We start from the raw sequence: 20,280 nt of genomic DNA on the forward strand, positions 1-20,280 counted from the left end.
GATCATATGTTGTTCTGGGGTGTGGACATCTCTATATTTACCATGTGATTTGTATATTCATGAACAGTGTACCTCTTAGATAAGGTCCTAGTTCAGCTTTGGAAGAAAGAGGTAGGGTACCTTGGGTCAGGCAGGAGGATGCCAAAGTCCAGTTCTAATCCTGTCTGCATAAATGAAACAAATACTATATCCCCAAGCCTTGTGTAGACCTGTGGATGTAACATCAAGGCATAAGCTCACAGTTTACAATGTGACTTGAGCCATAGACAGTTGTTCCTCTTGTGACAAAAGATTTACAGTTAGTAGTTGTGAGAAGGATTTCAAAACTCATAAGTTGAGAGAACTTTTAGTCTTTGTTCATATACATTATATTAGCAAGTGTATTTTCAGAAGATTGCATTCTAAAACACCTACACAAATGATCAAAAGTGAAAATGTCTCAGAAATTTTTGCACACAAATGTTATTGCAGCACTGTCTACAGTAGATAAATTATAGAAACAAACTATATATCTTTGAACAAATGACTGTATAAAGAAAACATGATATATATGCTTAAAACATGGTCTATTCATCAGTAATGTATAAGGAACTTATATCACTTTGAGATAAAGGAATGCAATTGGTGATGATATTATTAAGTAATTTAAGACCCTCTCAGAAACAGATATTTTCTCAGTTTAATTTGTAGTCCTTAGATATCATATAGTTAGAAATAATTGTGAATGCACATATGTAAGGACGTAGACCTGAAAATGTCCAATGAAATAAAATTGTCAAATGGATGTGGAGGGGAAAGAAAATGCTAGAATGACTTTATAGGTTAAATATGTACAGTGTACAGGATACACCTATATGAAAATTCTAAACATATGGAATATTGCTATTTCAGAAGGATTTTATATCTTGATCATATTCTCACCCACTATATCCTCCTTGCTCTCCTAAGATCTCCCAAAACATAAGGTCTTTCTTCTAACATATTGATCTCTTTTGTTTTATTAATGAATAACTCAGTATGTCTAATAAATGCTGTCTATATGGATATGGTGGGTGATATCTACTAGGTCATGAGTAACCGCCAAGTCACCATATTTCTAAAAAAAAAAAAACAAGTGATTCTAACTTCTTATGCATTCTTCCAATCCTAACATCATTTTAGCTTACAGTGATCCACGGGGTGTCCTTCCTCCACCTGTGTTGTAGTCTTTTAAGATATTCTTTGTTCAGTAGAGGGAGGAGATAGGGCACACACGTGCCAAGGAACTTAGAAGACAACTTAAGGAGTTCAGTTCTCTTCTTGGAAGAGGTGGCTTTCAGAAATCAAACTAATATTGTCTGTTTGGCCAAGAGATATGTTTACCTGCTTAACCTTTCCACAGGCTTTCACTGTAATTTTAACTTATCTGATTTTGTGCAGGTCATATACTGATAACAATAGCTGCTAAGAGGTCATTTGTGCAATGAGAACACTTCAATCTCTGTGGATAGAATTCCATGACTTTCAACCTCATTCTCTGAACATTACATATTTTCTTTTCTCTGTTTCATGATGATCCTTGATTTTGGAAATGGAGGAGGGTGACATAGAGGATTCACTGTGGCTGAGTACTCAGTCATTCATTCTCATCAATTGTACCAGTTATGAATGTCTACAAAGATCATTGCACACTGCACACAGATACTTCCATGATCAAGACTGAAAGCAGCACTAATCTATTATATATAAACATGTATATTTATAGGCAGTTAGACAAAATAACCATTAGTAATACACCTAGAGTCTACTTGGGCTATATCATTCCTAGTCATGAGTTTTTGAACATGTTCACCTGGGATGAAATCTTTACTGTGGAGCAGGTCACAATTCTAATTAGCAAGCAGTTATTCAGTGGGTGTGTAACAGGAACCAGTAGTTGGTACCTCTCACCTGGAGGTTGATAGAGAAGTCTGCAAGGCCTGGAACCGTTTGAGATTATTGATATCTTTATCTCCCTGCATGCTTCATAGTACCTTCTTGTACTAGGAAACATAACCAGCAGAAAGAATTTCCTGTTTAGTTCTAGATTGGATTCTCTATGGCCTGCAACCAAAGTCCTTAGTTCACACATGAACTTCAGATTAAAACAAATCCAATGAAAAATTATTCGCTCAATGAGAATGACTATATACAAGCAAATAAAAGACAACAAATGCAGGTATGCATGTAGGAAAGGGTACAGTCACATGTTGAAGTAAGTGTAAATTTTTGTAGAGACTTTAGAAATCAGGTTGTTGATAGCTAAAATTATTCTGTACAATAAAAGAACTTCTGGAGGTAACACCATCCCTGATTTCAGTTTGTACTGTAGAGAAAAGTAATAAAAATTTTGTTGTATTGACATGAAAACAGACAGGTTGATCAATGGAATTGAACTTAAGGCCAAGAAGTAAATCCACATACCTATGGACACTTGATTTTTGAGAAGGAAGAAAAAATTATACTATGGAAAAAGAAAGCATCTTCAAAAATGGTATTCTAAATGGATGTCAGCATGTAGAAGAGTGCAAACAGGTCGCTATCAATCACCCTGCACAAAACTCAAGGCAAAGTGTTTAAAAGACCTCAACATAAAACCAGATACACTGAACCTGATAGATGATCAAGTGGGGAATAGCCTTGACCACATTGGCACAGGAGAAAATTTCCTGAATAGAGCATCAACTGCACAGGCAATAAGATCACCAATTAACAAATGGCACCCAATAAAAATAAAAAGCTTTTGTAAGGCAAAGGAAACTATCAAAATAACTATATGGCAGTTTACAGAGCTCAATAAAAAATAATAAAAAAGGAAAATTCAATAAATTCAATGTTGGGGAAGCACTTTAAAAATTTTTAAACATTGTTAGTCATCATGAACACTGACAGGACACTGATGCTGTCACCCAGAGGTCCCCAATACAAAATAACTCTGAGATTCCATCTTACACCTGTCAGAATGACTAACATTAAAATCACAACAATACATCATGCTGCAGAGGATATAGAGCAAGAGAAACTCTCTTTCACTGATGATGAGAGAGCAAACTTGTGCAGACACTTTGGAAATCAATATGTCATTTTCCCAGAAATGGGGAAGCTCTACCTCAAGATCTACCTATACCAACCTCAGGCATATACCCAAAGGACACTCCACCCTATCACAATGATACTTGCTCAACTATGTTCATAGCAGCATTATACATAATAGCCATAAACTAGATACAAATTAGATGGCCCTAAAACAAAGAGTGGATAAAGAAATTGTGATACATTTACACAATGAAGGGATACTCAGCTATTAAAAAATGACATCGTGAAACTGTGGACAAATGAATAGAACTAGAAAAATTCATCCGGGGTGAGGTAACAATGACCTCAAAAGACAAACATGGTATGTACTCACTCGTAAGTGGATATTATCGTAAAGGAGGACCATGTTAAAATCCATGGTAATCAAAGTACCAAGGAGAAATCAAGGGGTAACACATGAATCTCCCAGTGATGGGTAAATAGAAGAGACATCATGGTTGGAGGTGATGCTTAAGTGAGACAGGAACAGAAGGGGTCAAGTGTAGGGAGGATGGAGAGGAGAGAGTACTGGGAGAGACAATTGGATTGGGGAGCCATCTCGGGAACAAGATAGACAACGATCACAATAGAAATTCCCTAGAATCTATGAAGGTGACCCTAACAATGGGAGATACAGAATCTTAACTGTCAATCTCCAATAACCAGGTAAGACTTTCAGTGGAAGGTCTGGGACAGCAATCCATCCACAAAACCTCCAGCCTACAATTTGCTCTTACTACAAGATATGCTAGGGTGTACGAGGCACAAAAATTGTGGAAGAGGTTAAGCAATGAATGGTCCAGGTTAAGAACCATGGCATGCAAGGGAGCCCACCCTTAACCCTGCTTGGAGGGTCATGATACAGAGGATGGATATCCCAGTGACCTAAAATAAAACCACATGACTGTGAAAATTAATTAAGTGGTTACTAACACTATTCTGCTATACTCATAGATTGGTAGCTAGCCCAGTTGACATCAGTGAGGCTTCATAAAACAGCTAATGGAAACAAATGAAGAGACCCACAGTCAAACATTAGACAGACTCAGAGAATCCTGTGCGGGGGGGAGGTAGATATCAGAGGTGTCACGACCACTACAAGGAAAACCAAAGAATCAATATAAGCTCATAAGTGCTCACAGAGTCTTAACTGAAAAGCAGAGCCTGCATTGAGCTGACCTAGGCCCTCTATATATGTTACAGTTATGTAACTTGGTCTTCTTGTAGGATTCTGAAAAGTGGAATGGCATCTATCTCTCACACTTTTAGTGGCTTTTGGTGTTACTCATACTGAATTGCCTCACCAAATTGATATGCGATGTTTTATCGATATCCATGGGAAACCTGCCCTCCACTGAATAGAAATGGAGACTGGATGGGGGAAGTGGGGAAAATGTAGATAGGTATTGAAGGAAGAGGAAGGAAGGAAAACAGCAGATTAGTGGAATGCTGATGCTTATCATAGGTGATAATGGAGAAATACTTTCCAGATTAAGCAGATTAGATTCACAGAGAAATCCTGTTCTCATCAGGGAATTCATTCACAAAGTCCTGGACTCTGGGAGATTGTGGAGAAATGATAAGAACATCTTCTCCTAAGGTGGTCAAATTGTGTATCACAATATGTAACAGGCTTGTGATTACAGGGAAAGTTATTCAGACTGGAGAAGACTATGTGAAATGCTTAAACCCTGAATCTATTTGTCTAAGTACATAAATTTGGATTATTTTTAATATCCCAACAGCAATATTGGTAATGTCCTAGGAGTTATATATTTATTTAATTTGTGATCAAACATTTCTGTTCTAAAGTGTTGACCCAATTATGGCACACACAGGTGTTGACACTGACAATAGCAGGGGGATATGTGGGTGAACTTTACAAATTTAAAACTGATTTTTGCATGCATGGTGATTAGGAATTTCTTTATGCAATAAGTGTTAATTTTTGTCGAATATTTATTTCATCAATACTTAATCACAAGTTTTGAGCAAGTCTTTAAGTTTACCCTTTCCTGTTCTCTCATCCCAAGACAGCTTCCTGCTCTTTCAGAGTTTCTGAAACAGCTCAGTTGTGGACATGACACCACTGTGTCTTACGCAGTAATAGATGGCAGACTACTCATATCAGGCTTCTGAGCTCCATATAGGAAGTATCAGGCATTGTGTCTACATCCAGAGGAGCTCTGTCCTCAAACTTCTGTCCATGTTTTGTTCTCATAATGCTTGGGAGTTTCCACCTAATCCTCTCAATCCCATGTACAATGTTCTACAATATCCAGTGGGGAAGATATGAGTAAATATCCTTGCAGGACACATTTCATGTGCCTCCAGGATTCCTAAGTTCAGCCACAGGCTGTTGTAGGTGAACGTCAGAGTAGACGATTGGGAAAGAATGCCTTTGTAACTCCATATTGTGACTTCACACCAAACCTGGTTCCTGGAACACTCTTACCTGTAGCTGATGACACCAGGTAGAGGTTGAGCTAACTGCAGTACAGGCTGAGAACCTGTGTGCTCAGGAGCAGTGAACAGAGAGTATTATTGTGGGACTGTGGGGTAGGTGCACATCGCTGTATTTACAAATGTAATTTCTTAAATTTACACGTGAATGAAAAAGAGCTTTCCTTCAATCAAAGCAGGAATCTGTTTGACACAGAAAAATAAAGGATCTCTGAGTTAGTCAGTGGGATGGTGAGTTCAAAGTCCTAAACCTGTCTGGGGAAATGCATTCCCTGTTTCATTATTGCACCTATATAGACAGGAGATGTTCCATCTCACTGAGAAAAATGCCGTCACATCCGTGTTTGTTAATGTGATAACAGTGATGCTGTGAAGATTCATTGACCATCCTGCCCCCAACAGACACTAGCATAGAACACTGGAGACTGCTGTCGTCCATTCATCACCAGTGGTCTGCAGAACTGTAAATACACCTGAGATATCATCTGTGTATTTTGGGGACAATTTTTTCCCAAAATATTTCCCAAGATCCTGAGGCCCAAATATTCTTAACCTATAATAATGAATGGTTCGTGACCTAGTTTCCTATCCAGTGGCAATAGCCAATTCCTATTGGCCCATATTTTACAATTTGACCTCACGTATTGATTGTATTAAACAAAGAAGCTCTCAAGTATTGTAGCACAGGGATCTCACATTTCAACTACTCCACAGTCTCTGAATATAATGATGTTGGCAATGGAATCCACAGAGGAAATCAGTCAGTGCACAACTTCTTTATCAGCTTCTGCTACCTTTGTTTCTCAGGCATTGGTGGATGGATCTACTGTGCCACCTGCTGGTTTGGAGAATCAGCTAATACAAGATTGTGTATGAGCTCACACAGTGCCCAAAATATGACTGTCACATCTGTCTTCAGTGTCCTAAGGTGATGTTGAATAGATGATTCAAGGATGAATGTTGAGCTGCACATAGTCATTTTCCACATCTCCATGAATCCCAGTCTTTTCTTAGGTGCTGTGAGATCTATCTGTAGCAGTCACCACTGATGATGAAGTTGATACACAGCTCAACTGATGGAGGGAGTCTACAAGTCTGGCCAAAATCAAAACACATTTTACAAGAAAGATGACCAGCAGGAATCCAGTGGCCTGTGAGAGCTGATGCTGTATCAGTATAGGTTCACATTCTGTTAATACTTGAGACTGTAGGACAGGTTTCTGAGACCATGAAGTCAGTAAATATGGGACCAGGGAATAATGTATGATCTCAGATCCTACCTTAATTAGAAAATGCATTGATTGGCTTAATGATTTCTGTGAAAAGTACTTTAGTAAAACCAACTTGCAGAAATTACACTCATGTGGCTGTGCATTTCTATACATATCTTACATTCTAAGACACTGGACTTCTGCTGAACCACAAAACCAGACTTAACTATACATATGAAGTTAAGTAACATTTAAGAGCATGAAAATGTTTTTGTTTAGCTACACTTTATTTATTGACCCCTTGTTTGCCAAATTCGTATTTATTTTATTGAACGTTACCCTGACAAACGGCCCAGTTTTTAATAATCCAGAGGTATTTTGTCATAAAGCATAATCCCAGATTTCAGTTTTTGTTATTTTATTTAGGAACACACTTGTCAATGGAGATGGTTATTGGTAAAGAGATTGTCACAGTATGATATAATGAGAACTTGTTCAATCAGCATCATATTATTTATGTTTGTAATATGAAAAAATTGAGAAAACTAAAGTACTATGAGGATGAGGCAGAAAATAGACACTCAGATGATTATTTATGAGCAAGTCTCCAGTCTAATATTCTCTGTCATCTCTGTCCCAGAACTGCTTCCTGCTACTCCTGTGCTTCTGACTCTCGGGATGTGGCTGCAACACTGTGTCTCACACAGTAATAGACTGCAGATTCTGCTGCTACTGAGCTCTATGTAGGCTGTACTAGAAACAACACAGATGAGCCTTTGTATTTGGTATTTTTTTTAACCTGTGCGCCTTTCTTCGGAAGTATCTGCATGGCTGGATAATGCTGCTTCCAAAGACATGAGTTACTAATTGAACATCTCAATGCCAAGCTCATATAACTCCCTGTGCTTTAATGGTCAGTGAGACCCAATAGACGCTGAAAACAGTATGCGGTGCTGCCATTGTCTTAGTTGCCCTTAAAATAACTCAATAGTTAGACTTTATTTCTGGGATAATTTCAAACGCAATACATTGTAGGAGCCAGGGCATATGAATGACTTAAGGAAACAATCTTCCAGATATAGCAGGACTAATGCACTTACGAACCTACCAAGATTGTAACAGCATACACAAGGTGTGCACAGATTTAATTCAGATTGAGTAGCAGTGTTGCAAGGACACAGACATAGGTTCTTCACATGAATCAAGAAGTTTGAGCAATTGAAACTTGCTGGCAAAAGAAAAATATTTTTTTCTAAACGAGTCTCCTTTGATACATTAACCACACTGAAGAGTGAATCCATGTCCAACAGTAGAAGGCCAACACAATATGAACTCAATGATATGTTTGCAGACATTTTCTATCACACCAAATTTTAGTGCATTTCTTTTTGTCTGATATTATGGCTCCATAGTTGTATTCTTATAGGTTTTTCTTTTATTTTGATTTGGTTTGGTTTGAGATTTTATTTGTTGGGGGTGATTGGGTGGGTGCCTTTCTGTGTTCTGTATATGTTTTTATGTTTTTACTATTTCTTAAATATTATTGTTTCATTTTGTTTTCACCTAAGTGTTTATTTTCTATAAAAAGAAATAAAAGTTTTAGAGGGGAGGTATGAAGAATCTAGGAAAAAGTGGTGGAAGGGAATCAGTAATGAAAATATATCAAAATTTATTTTCAAAAATATAAAAAAGTACATAAAAACTGAATAAAATAAACAAAAAAGTGTAAACCTCTGAAGAGTTTGACAAAGAATCGTTACTATGTTTGAGCATATAAACATCACATGTCAATCACAGCAAGTGTAGGTCAGCTAACAGACTTTAAAACCACAGAGGTCACAGAGTCCCTTCCACACCGACCTCATCTCTCTATGGGAATTTTTAGCTCCATTGTGCCCCCTGCTGCTCTGAGCTCCCCTGCAGGTGGGATTGATATGGCTTACACTAAAGTTGTACTTTCTGCCATGAGCACCAACTTATCCCTGAAGTTTTAGTGCTCATAGGGTTCAGGTGTAGAGATAAAAACTTAGTTTTCAGGGAGCTATGGACTGTTTATTACAGATATTGATTTTAAATATTGTCTATATAATCACCAATATACCTCCTAATGCCGGGTTCTGCTCTGGTTTGTAACATCCGTGGGAGGGGTGAGCCCCCAGTCAATACCAGGGTAAGTAAGAAAATCTATGAACGCGATGAGGGTAAAACTTTTCTATACAAGAGAAAAGTAAGGAAATACATATGCTTTCTGATGGTAACTTTCTTTTACTTTATCTTGAAAAATTCTCTCTGAAAAATCTCTCTTCCTCTACTACACAGCTTCCCAATAAGACCATTGTACCACAGAATTGTATTTTGAAACTTAACAATACAATTATCTGGACGTTGAGGTTGAAGAGTATATGCAGAAAGAGCCATTGTTGCAGGGAATTATTTCTAAAACTGCTTCAAGCTCTAGTCTTGAATCAGCAAAACTTTTGGGAAAATGACTTCATTTATTTGTCTAGAGGAAACCAGATATTTTTATCTACGTGCAACCAGCATCCTGTGAATCTTCTCTGGGGTACAAAATTACCTGTCTGTTCAAAAGGCTGTCTTTGAGACTGAGAATCCTATGTCAGTTTGAGTATCCTATGTCAGTTTGAGTAGTGTAAAATAATATTAAAAAAATTAATTTTTATTAATCAAAATTATACAGCTTAAGCAATATACCTCTCAATGCCATGTTCTACTCTGGTTTGTAACATCTGTGGGAGGGGTGAGCCCCTAGTCAATACCAGGATAAGTAAGAAAATCTATGAACGCGATGAGGGTAAAACTTTTCTATACAAGAGAAAAGTAAGGAAATACATATGATTTCTGATGGTAGCTTTCTTTTACTTTATCTTGAAAAATTCTCTCTGAAAAATCTCTCTTCCTCTACTACACAGCTTTCCAATTAGCCCTACATATCTCCTCCTGCTGTTCTACTCAGCGACTTCTAATTAACTCCACCTTCTTCTTCTACACTGCCTCCTCTCCTCTCTCTCTCTCTCTCTCTCTCTCTCTCTCTCTCTCTCTCTCTCTCTCCCTCCCTCCCCCCCTCCCTCCCTCCCTCCCTCCCTCCCTCCCTCCCTCCCTCCCTCCTCTCTCTCTCTCTCTCTCTCTCTCTCTCTCTCTCTCTCTCTCTCTCTCCATCTCTCTCTCCCCTACCAATTGTGCCCTTTTTCTCACTGACAAAACTCTGGACAATTGTAAGTTACATTTTTAGGACCTAATCCATTTCCTTAACACAAGTCAAGTTAGACAGTTTCTCTTAGGATAGGGACGGCATTCTGAGTGACCAGTGATCAATCCTAGCCCTTGCACACAGCTTTTTTCCATACAGAAAATGACATTGGAATGTTGACAGGGGTTTCTCTACTATGCAATCCTGCAGCTGTTCTGCCCCAAAGAAACACACAAGGTTTACATTAATTTTAAACTGGTTGGCCTATTACCTCAGACTTATTAACTCTTGTATCCTAATATATACAGTAATTCTTGTATGTATCAACTACATACATGGCTTGGTGCCTTTTATCAGAGAGTCATTCTCATTTTGCTTCCTCTTCACCTGGGTAACAACTGCAGACTGAACCTTTCCTCTTCCCAGAATTCTATTCAGGTTGTCCCATATATACTTCCTGCTGGGCTACTGGCAATCAACATATTATTAAGCCAGTACAACTTACAAAACTTTACAAGCAATAAGACCATTGTCCCACAGAATTTTATTTTGAAACTTAACAATACAATTATCTGGACTTTGAGGTTGAAGAGTGTATGCAGAAAGAGCCATTGTTGCAGGGAACAACCTGTCTGTTCAAAAGGCTGTCTTTGAGACTGAGAATCCTATGTCAGTTTGAGTAGTGTAAAATATCCTACGATTATTTTTATTAATCAAAATTATACAACTTAAGCAAAACCATCTTCCTAACAATTCACAGCTATATCAGAGTGCAATAGGTGGAATATTTTCATGAGATGAACACTCAAGCAGTAGAATAGAGCCAAAGCAGTTCTTAAGGAAGAAATGAAGTGACACATGAGAGAAATTCCAGATACAGGAATTACAGATACAGGCAACTGATTTTCAGAGTCAGTGGTCCTATATGCCTTGCTAAAAAGAATCATATCCATCAAAAAACTATTCATCGGGTGGGTCAACTACTGAATTATCAATTGCCATATGCTGTATACTTTCACAAACACTGCACTGGGAGATCCAGTTCTGGCAGTGACTTATAATATGTGACAAAATGAGAGACTATGTTCTTTGCAGCCTTCATTGGGCTCCAACTGGGGCAGAGCACCAGAAGTCAAAGAGGCACAACGAATCTTTAGTTCAGATGTAATACCCCATGTATTCATGTGTCCTGAGAAGCTCAGGTACAGGAATCAACACAAAGAATAAGTACTCACAGACCAGTTAACAACTCAAGAAAACATGTTCATACTGAAAAAGAGATTAAATTCAGGTCAGTTTGGACTGTGATTCAATATATTTCTCATACTGCATTTGCATGTATTTAAGATAATGAAAGGGGAGAGAAGAAATATTTCACAAGGGTCCTTGTGGGTAAAGGGTATGTCTCCTTAGACAGCTTAATCTCTTTCTGTCTACCTCTATGAATTCAGGATCTTCTTACTCCTGGACAGAGAATGTGTTAGTAAAGCCTTTAGGAGCTAAATGTTTTCTCAGTGAAGGCTCAGTTTGGAAGGTTCCTCCAGGAATGAGAGAAAACAAGAACACAACACAGAATTTTGTCAATATGCCTTTTTAAATGTCTGAAATATAACTTCATATAAAAACACAAAAATTCATGCTACAGAAAGTCTACCTATTTATGTATGTTTTGTTCTATCTTCAGGATCATGAATCTGTTGCACATAATATCACAGGAGACAAGCATCTTGAAACAGTCAGTTGCATTATTTCTATCACTGGACAGAATTGGTATGATGTCATTGGGACTTTCAGGTCATAGGGCAGCACTGTCAAGGCACTGCCTCATTAAAAAGGAACAGCTCTCCTACAATTCATGGTGCTGGATGGGCTTAATCTGGGATTTCATCTTCTGTTATTGTCTAAATGATATTTCTAAGACTCCACTTTACACTCCAGTGTGGTGGTATACTGATGGCTCTAATTGTTGAAAATGTACAGGAGTGCTTGCCTGTTTAACCAGTATGGATTCCTAGAGACATCCTTCTCCAACAATGAAATTCATTCCCAAAATTCTGGACCACAGGATTCTGGAGAGATAGCTGTATGTTTGCAAGTAAAGACTTAAAGGGGGTGCAGTGGTCCATTTTGCCATAAATCTTTCTGAGTTTCGTCAGGCAGCTCTATTCTCACTCTGGATCTAAATTCACCAAGTTCAAACTAGTCTTATATAGGTTATGGCTCCTAAAGATTTTCAAGAACTTGGAAGTGTTTGATGTGAGCTTGGTTAATGATAACTGTGTAGTTGAAAAAATGGTGATCATCTCCAATGATTAATCCCTGAAGGACAAAAAAATATCCTTTGACTATTTGTATATATAGTATGCTATATACAGTAATGGACATTGAGGTAATCCTAGAACTTGTCAAGGAAAAAGTATGCTCATATCTCAGTAGCCTTCTTCCCAAATATGACATGGGTAGCAGCCCAACAACATGAAGAGTGTATTATTCACACCATATCAGTCTTAGATGCTTGTCTCTATGCCTCTATGAACAATCCTAAGATAATCAAAACTGATAATGGCCTTGCTATTTGATATTTGATATTTGATATCAGATATCAGAACATATCTGATAAGTTCAAGACTTTTACAACACTTCAGTATTTCTCATAAAACCAGCATACCATATAAATCTGTAGTACAAGCCAAACACTAACACTTGTACAAAACTAACACTGCACCATTAATTCTTGAATTATTACAGAATAATGAACTTTTTCCATTAAAGTTTTGCTATCTGACAGATCGAAGAACCCATAGTCATTGATAACTGCTATTTGGTGCCTGCCCTCAGCTTTCAAGATTGGGAAAAGCGGTCACTTTAAGCTATGGTGTAAAGGCCCTTTCAGAAGCAGGAAATAATGTTGCTAAATGTCGTAAATTTTAAATAAGCACATTCCACATAGATGCATATTTTTATTAATAACAAGGGAATAAAACAGGTTCAAAAAATTAGATGAAATGGAGTGTGTGACCTTGTTGGAGAAAAAGAGTCACGGGGAGTGGATTGGTGGTTTCCTAAACTGTGCCAGGGCCTGTGACTTTCTCTACCTGCAAATCAGGATAAAACGCTCATCTCCTGTACTAGATTCATTGGCCACCATGGTGCCCACTATGATGGAGAGGAATACCCTTTAAATGCAAGAACATCTCCAATTAAATATTATCTCTTCTAAAAGTGACCTGGGTCATTGTGTCTCTCCATAGCAGTAGAACAATAAGGCTGCATTCAAGCTTTTCAGAGTAATAACACCACTTACTGTGTTAGTTGCTAGTTGTATTGTAGGGACAAACTATATGGCAATAACAACTCAACGAGGAAAGACATATGTTCCCAGTTTGAAGTACAGTCCATCATAACAGGGAAGTCGTGAATTCAAGACCTTGATGGAGGAAGTCACGTAGCTTTCACATTTAGAAGCAGCAAAGATAAATGCTTATACTTAGTTTGCTATCTAATTTATATTCACGTCAGGACCCCAGACTGTAGCAATAGTGTTGCCAACACTTGGGGCAGGTCTTAAACTCAGTGTCAGCAGTCTTGTACTTCTCTCACAGGACATTCTAATGTTTAAAGCTAATCTAATGACACCATCAAAAGCAAGTCCAAGACTCATTTCCCAGGTAATTCTAGGTCCTATAAATTTGACCATCTATATAAAAATAGACTACAAAATTCAGAAACTATGTTTTCTCTCCTAGGGAACAAAGTGAAGTGCATAGTGTGAAGATGGTCTGAGGGTGAGGAAGTGTATCTGCTAAAAGTCAAAATTGATCATATCTGAACTTAGAATGCTCCTCATGAAGAGAAATGGAGGTTTTAGACTTAGAAGGATTCCAAGATTCAGGAGCATTGCCCCGCCTTTCTCTTGGTTCCTCTAGAATCTCAAATACTATCTTAACCAGGAAATTCCACTGACGTTCTGCCCAGAATCAACAGAAAGGTTTGTGCTTTCCTGAGCTTCCTTGGGATCTGATATTCTACAATTTTTTATTTTAGAAAATTCAAGGACAATTTTACATTAAGAGCTGTCACAGAATAATGTACACCATAAATTTAGTGCATTGTTCTGGAAAATGAATGTTACATTGGAAGGCAACTGCAAATCTGCAAGGAAACAGTTACTATGTCTGTCTTTCTCCTAGGGTAAATATGAGCTCACATTTGCTGAGCACCCATTGCTGGTATTCAGCCCCCCACAAAGAGAATACTGTTTTTGGAATTACAGTGATGACTACTCACAGTGTTTCTCACACAGTAGTAAAAAACAATAGGATCAGCATAAACTGCCCATTTGAATATACAGCCAGTTCCAAGAATTGTTGTCCGTGGATATGGTAAGTCTACCTTTAATAATCTCCATGTAGTTTTGCCTATTGAATCAGGTTTCTGTGAGTGGAAAAATCTATGTTGGTTGAAATCATTACTATACCCTGGTATGATATCAGCACTCACAGATCCAGAAGAGAAACTTCCTGCTGCATTCATGAGTCGGTTCTCTTAAATATTATACAATTGTCTGTGAGGTATGGTATAGGATGAATCTCTCTCTCTCTCTCTCTCTCTCTCTCTCTCACACACACACACACACACACACACACACACACACACACACACACACGATGCCATTTGACTACCACTTGTCCAGTGCTGGAAGGTGGGGTCTTTAGGAAGTGGCTGTGTTCACGGCAGCTCTACTGTCGATCAAGGTCACCAAGGATGGGACTTTCCAACCTCTTCTCTCTCTATTGTCTTTATGATTCATTGTCATATAAAGATGTCATATAAAGTTGTCAGCCTTGGTGATTTCACCAAAAGGGAAATTTAAAAATGCCCCTCTTTATGGTTTACCTGCATGGGTTGTCCTCTTCTCCTGGGTCCACCCCGGAATACTTTGTTCATATTAAACCTGGAATTATTGATTCGGTTTGATTGGTTTTTTTCATCAGTGGTGACAGATTTCCTATCACTGGGGATTCAAAGCTTATCAGCGCAGTAGGCAGCTGACTAGAAATTTTTGAGAATTCTGCAAACAGGTTGTGTGCTTACATGCCAGAAATATGAATAAACACATATGTACACTGTCTTCGTTTATTGAAGAACAATATAGACACAATTTTATGTTTGTAGGATGGGAGGAATTATAGTGTTTTTTTCCCTAGGGAAAAAAATCATTTGTAAACAATACATTCTGTTCAAAAAATTTCTCTTTTCCATATGTTCACAGATCCTCCTAGCCTCCTTACCAACCTAATCCATGGTCTTTCTTTCTCTCAATCTTTACAAAACACAAAAGAAAAAATTAAAAGAAACAATGAACAATATCTTTTTGACTCAATGTCTTTTTCTCTGTGTGTGTCTCTCTTTCACACACACACACACAGAGGCACACAGATACACACACACAGAGGGGGGAGACAGATTTGGAAACAAATGTACAATAAGGAAAAAAAACTTACTGAACAAACCTATATGAGAATGAGACAAACACTCGACAAAAATAGCATTTTGCTAGTTTCATTTATCCAGCTCCTGGACATAGAGCCTACCTTTAACTGTCTTCATATAGTCAGCAAGATCCACTAAAAAGACTAATTTTGCCACTGAGTACCGATTGTAGATAGTTTCGTGGTTAGGGGTAGCAGCCCATGTCCAGTTCCCTCTCTCATCTCTGGGACCCAATCTCGATAAATCCTATGCAAGCCCTGTGCTTGCTTCCACAGTCTTCCTGAGTTCATATGCGCATCAGTAAAATTGAGTCCAGAGGAGACTGTTTCTTTGGAGTCATTCATCACCTCTGGCTCTTGCAATCTTTCCACCTCCTCCTCTACCTTGGTCCATCCGTTCTGAGACGAAGGTTTAATGAAGATCATCCTTTTAGGGCTGAGTTCACGAATCTCTCTGTACACAGTGTTCATTTGTGGTTCTCTGTTACTTCCAATCAATTTCAAGAAGAAGCACCTTTGTCCTCTGAAAGCTTGCTAAGTGCATGCAACACTGTGAATGTTATCAGTAGGGATTAAGTTTCTACTTGGGCTCAACTTCTCTGTGATCACTGAAATACTTAAGTAGTATCATCAATGATAGGGTGCTGCCATCAATTTGTGGGGGTAGGAGTCTTAGTAATAGCCAGAGATATTTGCAAGATTTCCTGGGACCTCTTTGACCAATGACTCCATTTGAGTATGCTCATCCACTAAAACCTATCTTCTCCAAGTCCATTGTTTACTGAAGGTAGAAATCACAATAACCTGAAACCTGGTGGTGGGAATTGAGGTTTATGGATAAAGGAACCACAGCTCTGAACCATCTGGATTAGGGACCAGGCACCCTTTATCTTAATAAAACCAAACATAGACAGACCCTCATTTCTGAACATCTTAACAGAAACCTAGGGTATATGACAGGAAACCCAGGCTCTGAAGCTCAAAATGAAGAGGAAACCCCAGAGGGCAGCAGGGAAGTTCTGACCCACCCACCAGACTTCTGTTCTGCTTGAGTAAGGAACAGAGATGAAAACAATTTGAAGTATTGTCCAGCTGTCAGCCGAGGCTGTGTCTCTGTGCTCTCGTGTGCTCTCCGAGCACAGTAGTATGTGGCAGTATCTGCAGTGTCAACACTGGTGATCTTGAGGAATACTTGCTTGTTGGAGGTGTCCTTGGAGATTGTGAGCTGGCTCTTCAGGGATGGGTTGTAATACTTCTCGTCATTCCACCAAATGTCTGCCAGCCATTCCAAACCCTTCTCTGAGGACTGACGGATCCATCCCACATCCATGCCAGAAGTGCTCAGTGAAAACCCAGACAATGTGCAGGTAGACTGAGAGTCTGGGAGGGCTGCAACAGCCCAGGACCAGAATTCTTCAGGATAACCTGGGAAAGGACATCTGTGGAGAAAAGGGATAAAGTTATGTTGGAACAGGGCGAGAATATGGAAGTTCATTCCTTAGGGAGACTTGGCACTCACATGCAGGGACAATCAGCAGCAGGAATGAGGACATAAGCCTATCCATGACTGCACACCAGCGAGTGTACCCAGACCCCACTTTGGCTTTTCACCCCAGGGTTTGGTGGGGCCAGCAGAGATTTGCATGCCCTCTCCACCTGCTGGTGGACTTAAGTTTAAGATTCAGGAAGAGCCAGTCTGTGATAAAAGGCACAGAAGCCCTCAGGGAAATCCATTTCTCCTTCCCACAAAGAATAAGTTACATGGTAAAATCAGTCAGAGTATTCAGTACATTGAATAAATTCATGAATGGGATTATCTTGTGGTTTATTTGTGAGGACATCACTTCTCCACTTTCAGGATCCTAGATATGCAAAGGGACTTCTGTAATTAATTGACTTTCTTCTCTTTTCCCAAGTTACAAAAACCATATAATTACTATTTTGATCTAAATCTTTCATTTTAGGGAAAACATTCACAGAAAAATAAATGATGAAAATCTATGACAAAGTTCAGAGTATGCAATTATGCCCATCTTATTCTCTCCTTCTTCTGAGCTGAGGGATTCATGGGGCAGTGGACAATGTCTTGATACCAGGTCTCCTACACTTTCTTAGCAGAATTGCATGGCCTCAACACTGTGGATGGAACATCAAGGCCTGAGATCCAGGTCACAATTATACATTCCAGCTGAGAAAACCCCTCCTGCCAGAGAAAAGTTGTTACAGATATAATTACAGATGCTGCTGCTGATTCTGGTGCAGCTGATGATGATTGGGTGTTTGATACCTCATGTATGAAAATTTCTATTATACTTTATGTAAATGCCATTGATTTTGTCCATCCATTAGGTTCATATGTAAGGAGTAAAAATATATGTACAATATTGCTTAATAACGAATTTTTACTGTACTAAGTTTAGAGTATAGTCATATGTTACACACAGTAGTACATCACATGTTGTACATGGTCTCTGCAGTTATTTGAGGTTAGGGTAGGAAACCTTAGAGCCTCAGGGGACTCCCCCACTCTCCAGATGTTTCTCTTACCCACTACATGTTCATTCCTGGGGAAACTTGGACCAACAGCATCCCCTGAAGGTCATGAGCATCCTCAATTGAGGTTGTTGCTGAGCAGACAGAGAACCTGCTCACTGTGTCTGCTGCACAGTAACACAAGACTGGGCCTTTAGTGGCAACAGAGCTCAGCTTCAGGGTGAACTGCTTCTTGGCTGTGTTCACTGGCACAATGAGAGGACTTTTCAGTATAAGCTTCCCACTTTCTAGTTAGAACTGGATCCTGATAAGAGAATTTGGCTTAAAAAGAAGTCTCTGAAAAATGTTTGAAAAGAAAAAAAAATGTTTTAGTTGCTTATTTGTTTGCTTTTATTAATTAATTTTGGGTTCTGAAATTTACATACATGTAAATGACCCATACATCTCTCACCTTTCTCATGTCCCTGTCACACAACCTCCTTTCTTCCTCAAGACCTTGCACATGTTCATTTCATTTTGATTTGTTTTGGACCCATTAACTTTAACAAGGGTTGTGTATGTAACCATAGAATTAAGACAAGTGGATGCTAGTGGTACCCAGAAAGTGTACACCTGAGTATAATACTCTGTTCATCCAGAATCTATCAGAATTCATTAATTAATGAGGGAGGCAGTAGGATCTCATGATTCCCTCCATTATCCAAGAGTCATCACTCATAGGGCTGTCCCTGCACAGGTCCAGTATAAGCAACTGCAGCCGCTGTTGAATGAGTGATGGCAATAACCTTGTATGACCAGGACACAGCATTTCGCAGCCCTTCTCCATATCTTCCAGCTCTTACACTATAGTCTATGAGTTTTAGAGTGATGGCAGACATTGGAGGGCTGAGGACACAACCATTCTTTTTTCTAGCATCCTAAGCAATCAAGAGTCACTGGATTCTGACCAATCAATTAACAATCTAACCTGACTTGTGTCTGAGCATACTGTTTCTCTGTGGCTACAAACATGTATGTTTAGAGAGCAAATGAGTGACATCTTGGTTTCATTAAAAAACAATAATAGATCCCTTTAGGGATCTTAAAGGAATCACAGTTTTAGAGTCTCTGACCTCCTTAGCCATGGGTTTTTGACAGAGGTTATAGAACCAGACATGGATTTCCTCCTTTGAAATAGGCCTAAGATCCAATCAGAGTTAGCTTGGTTGCCTGTGTAAAAGCCTTGTCACAGATACAGCAGTGGGCTTATGCTGCCTTGTTGGTTAGTACTGATGCTGGCAGGGTTCACAGCTGGGCAAGACCACTGATGCCTTTTCTCCACCACAGCCTACACAGCATTATTCCTATTAGCTTTATGAAAGCTGTACAAGTAGGAGGAGGCTTTCAACTCCCTTCCATCTTGACTTATGTCTGTCTTACATCAAAGAAATGTAATGTCTTTAGCAATAATGTCTAGTGATCTAGTTCTGCTGAGCAACAAAGAAGATGACAATATCTGCTGTTTGGGGAAATTCTGAGGTCTCCTGGAAAGAACTTTTAAAGAACTATCTTACATTTGGTACTGGCATATTTATTAGGAGCAATATTATTCTGCTTATATAATTTCTAATAAATTTTTTGCCTTTTATGTTTACATAGTGTTGTATACCTTACTTTTATTTATCAATTTGTGCATGTGTGTATGTGTGTGTTTGCTTATGTCTACATTGTGTTTTGTATGCTTTATTTTTATTTATCAATTTGTATATGTGTGTGTTTGCTTATGTGTTCTATATGTGAGCATCAGCCCCAAGACATCAGAAAAGAGATTCAGATTTCCTGGAGCTAATGTTGCAGGCAGTCATTACTGGCTAATGGGAGTATCTGGAAACAACTCTGAGTAGCGTTTCTTAACTGGAGCCATCTCTCTGTTACACTTAACTTATATTTTTAATATACTTACAAAATAGTAGATCTTTTCCTTGATTTTTGAAGTATGACATTGCAGAAATAGTCATCCAATGATTTAATACAGTCGGCATGTGTTTGTTATGCTACTGGAGTTATTTAAAGAAAGCACGTTCTCAATTTTGAGATATATATTATTATTATTACCTATGTGTGCTATGGATTATAGATAAAACATATAACTCTTTTTTATTTTTTTATTTATTTATTAAAAATTTCCACCTCTTCCCCACCTCCCTTTTCCCTCCCCCTCTCCACTTCCCCTTCAATCTCTAGTCTTAAGAGTAGTCAGGGTTCCCTGCCCCTTGTGACTCTTAAGGGCCAATTCTTAGCTCGGTATTTTTTTTTTCCTTTCCCAATCATTCCTGTTGAT

General features: G+C 38.6%; 1 pseudogene; it reads right to left on the reverse strand.

Annotated features, from left to right (window-relative positions):
• Positions 1–16,446: 16,446 nt before the first annotated feature.
• LOC148120315 (immunoglobulin heavy variable 2-5 pseudogene) lies at positions 16,447–17,032 on the reverse strand (annotated as a pseudogene).
• Positions 17,033–20,280: the final 3,248 nt, after the last annotated feature.

This window comes from Myodes glareolus, chromosome 11, assembly GCF_982192425.1.
Source record: "Myodes glareolus chromosome 11, mMyoGla1.1, whole genome shotgun sequence".
Taxonomy (NCBI): Eukaryota; Metazoa; Chordata; class Mammalia; order Rodentia; family Cricetidae; genus Myodes; species Myodes glareolus.